The sequence below is a fragment of the Artemia sp. Qi Xiang Cuo genome, chromosome 16 (genome assembly GCF_049724085.1).
Source record: "Artemia sp. Qi Xiang Cuo chromosome 16, ASM4972408v1, whole genome shotgun sequence".
Classification (NCBI taxonomy): domain Eukaryota; kingdom Metazoa; phylum Arthropoda; class Branchiopoda; order Anostraca; family Artemiidae; genus Artemia; species Artemia sp. Qi Xiang Cuo.
The window spans coordinates 51,231,259-51,237,586 of NC_142809.1; the positions used below are offsets into that span (position 1 = coordinate 51,231,259).

The following is a 6,328-nucleotide window of genomic DNA, read 5'->3' on the forward strand; positions in this document are numbered from 1 at the left end:
TACCACAGTGTTAGTAATCCGATGTCCACTATTTCAGATGGTATGAATTTGGCCCACAACTACAACTCAAGATTTATCACCAGCTTTGCATGCTCATTTCCTCAGAGAGCCCCCACTACAGAGCAAGATACAATATCTTGTTGCTGCCAAAAGCAAACCCTCCATCCTTCTAATGGATACAGACACCAAGACCTCGAGACAATACCCAGTCATCATCTCGTGGACCACAACACAAATATGCTGCTTTGGCAACAACAATCACCTCAGTGTTGATTCATCTCATCATGACGTCATAGTGATTCCATTGAGACTTGCTACCTTAACAGGCTTTATTTACTCTACTCCTCTGAGAGCCCCAACTACAGAGCCAACTCAGGTAGTGCCACAGTCAATAATCTCCCCAGTTCTACATTAGTAACAAACTAAAATTTGAGGTACTCATTCCCACACTAACTGCCCCAAAGCTTCCTGTCCTCAAGACTCCGTTGAGCACTCCTTTTATTCAACGAACGGCCCCCATGAATGATGATGCACAAGGGTACTCCTCCACGCACGGACAACCTACTTGTGGACCTCAAACACCAAACGAGCGGCCGTGTATCAATACCAGTCATTAGACAAACAACTGACCACAGGTTCTAAGAGTCTCCCTCTTGTTTATCAAATGATAATGATCCTTCCGCAGGTTCACCTAAGGAAACCTTGTCACGACTTTTACTTCCTCGAAAGGATCAAGTTTGAACAACTTTCAACCACACTCCGCGTTGCACGAAGTCGACCCGAGTGAGTCGTCTGAAAGTCTAACGACCACCTTCCCTCGTGAGGAGCGACGTGCGTTTTGGCAACCGGTCAGGGACGTAGTCGAAGCACGCTGATGACTTGCGCTTATACGGAACTTCTGGTTCATGGGGATCCATGCAGTCCCCCAGCCCACCCACGGTAGAGGTTCAGCGGTTACCCGGTACTCTCAGACAGGGAAGACACTCTGATTCTTCCAGTGTAGCGCGCGTGCGGCCCAGGACATCTAAGGGCATCACAGACCTGTTATTGCTCACTCTCATATGGCTAGACGCCACTTGTTTAAGAAGAGCGATCAACCACTATGATCTATCGTCTATTGCGACGGAGCGAGTCTCGGTATGGTACTTTATTACCAAGCACCATCAATAACACCCATCCGCCATTACAGTCACATAAAAAAAATGTCAAACGAACTATATCTCACTATTTAACTACTAACCGTGAATGTGCCTCGGAATGTGTCCATTGTGGTGTCTATTTATTACGCAGGCACCACTTCGGATGGTGCCCGTTCGTCCAGTCAATTCAGTTAAAGAATTTATAACCGAAGTACAATGTTCAAAACCCAAAGTTTTGTACCGTTATCGTCAAGATGATAAAGAAAATTAACGTACGCGTATCTAGTTTCTGACGCTTGTAATGTTATACATATTGCGGTACACGTGAGACGTCGCAAATCAAAGTGCAGCTATGTATTCATTAAAACAATAGTGGAAAATGCTTTCGCAGTTGTTCGTATTGCGACGGTCCAAGAATTTCACCTCTAGCGTCGCAGTACGAATGCCCCCGTCTGTCTCTGTTAATCATTACCTCAAGTCCAGACAACCAACAAAATAAGACAGAGGTCCTATTCTATCATTCCATGCTGTGATATTCAGGGGGGTTGCACCTGCTTTAAGCACTCTAATTTGTTCAAAGTAAACGCATCGGCCACCCAGGACACTCGGTTAAGAGCACCCCGAACGATCCAATGAATAGTCCGATCGAGGCAGTGACCACCGAGAGGCGGCACCACCCGACCGAGACCCATAACAAACTACGAGCTTTTTAACCGCATTAACTTTAATATACGCTATTGGAGCTGCAGTTACCGCGGCTGCTGACACCAGACTTGCCCTCCAATGGATCGTCGTTAAAGGATTTAAAGTGTACTCATTCCAATCACAGGGCCTTGGATGGGTCCTGCATCGTTATTTTTCGTCACTACCTCCCCGTGCTGGGAGTGTGTAATTTGCGCGCCTGCTGCCTTCCTTGGATGTGGTAGCCGTTTCTCAGGCTCACTCTCCAGAATCGAACCCTGATTCCCCGTTACCCGTTGCAACCATGGTAGGCGCATAGCCTACCATCGAAAGTTGATAAGGCAGACATTTGAAAGACACGTTGCCGGTGCGAGACCGTGCGATCGGCTATAGTTATTCAGATTCATCAAGAGACGAGCTGAAGCCCGATTGGTCTTGATCTAATAAAAGCACCCCGGCCGTGAAGTTGGGGCTATTGTGCATGTATTAGCTCTCGAATTACATCAGTTATCCCAGTAGGACATAGTACGATCTAAGGACCAATAACTGAGTTATTGAGCCCGTAGCGGGTTCTACCACTGGGGGCTTGTACTTAGACATGCATGGCTTAATCTTTGAGACAAGCATATGCTACTGGCAGGATCAACCAGGTAACACATTCACGTTACCATCTGGCACATTAGAAACACAGTCAACCATTGAGATTTCTCTCGAGGAATACAGCCACCTTGCCATCCTCCTTTATAGGCACTCGACGATACGATTAAAATTCAACAATGATAAAACCATCCGTACCTACAATATTAGTGAAATCTCGAAAATAGTCGTCGATATACAAAGATTCTCTGGTAAGAGATAGAAACGAAGTATCACAAAAACAACCCTATGAACCCACCATAAGTGTATAGTGTTTTTTAAACGCTAACCCATTGGACAGCATTTCTCTAGCAATCCTAGCGCAATCGAAACCACTATGCTTGAACTAAAAATCGCCAAAAGGCCTCTCGCTGGTAGCAGTAGCAGTTGGATGGTCCAACTAACATTTGCCAATTTCAAACAGACTCGTCCTGTACAAACTTCTACACGAGAAAGATCGTTGATTGGGCGAGTGATTCAAGCCACCTGTTGTTGCACCTGATCATGCCTTGCCGTGACAACAATTGAGCTAGGTATACCATAAAATCCCTAAAGGGACCGACGTACACAGTGGCTCTATTTCCTTGGGGTCTCTCCCGGCATACTAGCCCAGTCCACATTCCTCGCCATATCAATTCAATTGTCATCAACTAGGTACAGCTACTCAGGTGCACGGATGCTTATGGCCGGGAATAGTAAGACCGCTGCTCTAGCGATGCTACCATGTGCTACACCAATACCAACAATAGGTTCATTTTGACATGGATCTTGCTCTAGCCCATGTTCACCGCTTCCATCAATCACGCTCCATTTTTCTTTTCTATAGTGACCCCCTCATATAAGGTTTGTGGAATATCGGCAGGGGTTCAGGATGCAAATTTTAAGTAATTTTTAAACAAAATTTGAAAATTTTCAAAATTGGGGTCCTAGTCAAGCAGCCTGAATGGTTGACATCAACAAGCCATCTCATCTTCATATGGATTCGAGTCCAATTTAAGACACATATATTGGAGTCAAACTTTCACTTGACTTCTAAATACAAGATAGAAGCGACAGATTTGATCTGTCAAAGTCTGACTGACCAATTGGTCTAACTACTGCGAGCCTTGCCGTAACAACAAACAGACCAAAACATACCCCACAAGACCTAGTAGAAACGAAAGGCACATGGTCTCTCTCTCTCTCCCGGTTACCTCAAGTTCATTAGAGTAAACCTTCCTTTTTATATTTTAAAAAGTCAAAAAAACTAAAATGTTTATTTAACAAAACTTCTGAATGTATATTAAGTAAGTTACTGTAAATAAAGTTGCTCACGTGCGATTCTATAGCGAAAAATTTTTTATGTGACTGGGTTAATTATGGTCATAAATATTGACCGCTTCAAATCTAATATCCTATTGTAAAGCTGCGAACTTACACCTTATAATTTCTCCGATAGCGCCGCTTATAGCGCTAAAGATTGTGCCACCAAGGCCTGCGCCACAGCAATGAATGAATGAATGATTTTTATTACCCATCTTTAACATACAAAAAAAGTAAAAATGGAGTAGAGAGAAAATGAAAAGAAAACAACAACACATCAAACAAACGAGCAACTTAAATTAATACTTCAAAAACCAATGGCGAAACTATTTACATAAAAAGACAACCATTACACAGTACTAACTATAGCTTCAAACATACTACGCGTTGGGTCTAAAGATTTCAGGAACTTTTCCCTCCTGGTCACGATCACGACGAAGGGGTCATCGAGTCCGTAACGTGATGAAATCGGGCGGTTTCTTTACCAGGGGGGAAGGCTAAGCAGATATTTTGCAAACTTATAGAACACTGTACGGATTGTTTTTTTATCATCAACAGTGAACAAAGACCAGAAAGGTGACAAAGCTAAGACATGAGGCGTGGCAAAGGAATTGAAGATCCGTGCTAGAATGTGGCGGTTATATAGGCGTTTGCATGACAGAATCATCCCATACGCTTTTCGGATTTTCTGATTGAAATCATTTATTAAACTGGACCAGGCAGCTTTAAGATTAGACACAAATGGCAAACCAAGGCAAGTCGTTGATGCTGCTGCAGTAACAGTATTACTACCTAGTGCAAATAGGGCATGTGCCAACTCTTTCTTACGACAATTAAAGACGACCACCTCGCTTTTGCTGGAGTTGAATTCTAGGCCTATGCTAGCATATTCATTAGACAAAACTCTGAAATTACTCTCTATGCCACTGACTGATCTACTCAGATTTAAAATGTCATCGGCATAATTAACAAGAGACAAATCAATTCCACGAAAAATAAAGCACGTTTTCACCGTCTTCTGAGCCTCGATGATACTGTTATTATAAAGAGGCGGTGATGATAAAGCCCCTTGACGAATGCCTTTTCGTACTGGTATGAGGAAGTCGGATACAGTCCGGCTCTGGTTTTTTAGGACCCTTACTCTAACCTTCAACTTAAAATACATGTTCCTATAAGTAGCGATTATAGATCTGTCAAGACCTCTATTAAACGCAGAGACAAGCAGTTGAGCATGGATACCCGAATCAAAAGCCCCGCGGAAGTCATGGCCTGCAAGTACCATGGTTTCACCTTTAGCATCTGCATCCAACAAAACATTAGACAATAGGCTATGCACGTGCTCGCGGCTAATATTTCTCTTGAAACCGAACTGCGAGTCTGGCGTACTACAAACATACTTTATCTCCTCAATAACTAATAACTCTAACAATTTACAAAAAACGGGAGCAACGGCTATCGGGTGGTAAGAACAACATTCAGATGGGTCTTTACCTTTCTTGATGACAGGGGTGATTACACCGGTACAAAAAATATCTGGCACTAGACCACAACTAAAAATCATTTGGAACATAAGTGCTAAATGTACTATTAACAGTTCACTACCGAGAATCAGATGCATACCACAGATATTATCTACTCCTTTAGAGTACTTCTTTTTTTGTTTAAGAATAGCCAAACGAACATCCGACACACTCACTGAGTGGCCAAGATCCGGTTCCAAAGATTCTAAACAGAGATCAAGATCTCTCTCAAACTTGCACTCCAATTCAGGATCAGGTGCAGCAAACTTGCTCGCGAAATAAGTATTCCATTCACTTTCACTAGGGACGGATTCGTTACTAGGTGCTTTAGCATATCGATTCTTTTTGACGAACTTCCAAATTTTAATTGGATCGACTCGTAGCGACTCACTATTTTCATCAATCACACGATAGCGATGCAAGGCGAGACATTTGGAGAACTGCCGCTTTGTATACAATCGAACACTGTTTACAACACCATGTTTAGGACGACCTGAATCAATCCCTACACTAGACGACATTTTACTTTGTTGACATGCATTAACAAAAGCTGGATTGTCCGACCATCATTGAATTTGTGATCCAATTCTAACTTTGCGACTAGGACCTATGGTTTTTTTTGCATAACGCAAGGTATGAGTTATTTCCCTATGGTAGATATTCAGAATTATTTGTTTCTCATCACATGCAATCGGCGAGCTTATTAGTAGTAGCTGGAAAGGGACCTTAATCTTTTCCAGGATTCTGTCACACACAGACCTGAACATGGCTAAATTAGCTTTTTGCCATTCAGTCTTCTGGAACCACTTTTTCTCCTTTGGAGCATCATTTGGGGCATTATTCAGGAGGTAATTAATAATGAATGTATTAGCCACTGGAAGGTGATCAGAAACACAAAAGCCGATATCTAACTCACAGTCACCGTGAGTCCTCAAGTCGGGAGAGCAGAGCAGAGAGTCGAGCGAGGACGTGGAACCGCAACTATGCACATACGTGAAGTCTACTCTATTTCTCAGTACCCTCAGACTTGGGCAGGCGTCGAGCAGGATT

The 6,328-nt window shown here is 43.0% G+C and overlaps 1 pseudogene; it reads right to left on the minus strand.

The window, feature by feature from the left end:
* Positions 1–668: 668 nt before the first annotated feature.
* Positions 669–2,473, minus strand: LOC148943073 (small subunit ribosomal RNA; annotated as a pseudogene).
* Positions 2,474–6,328: the final 3,855 nt, after the last annotated feature.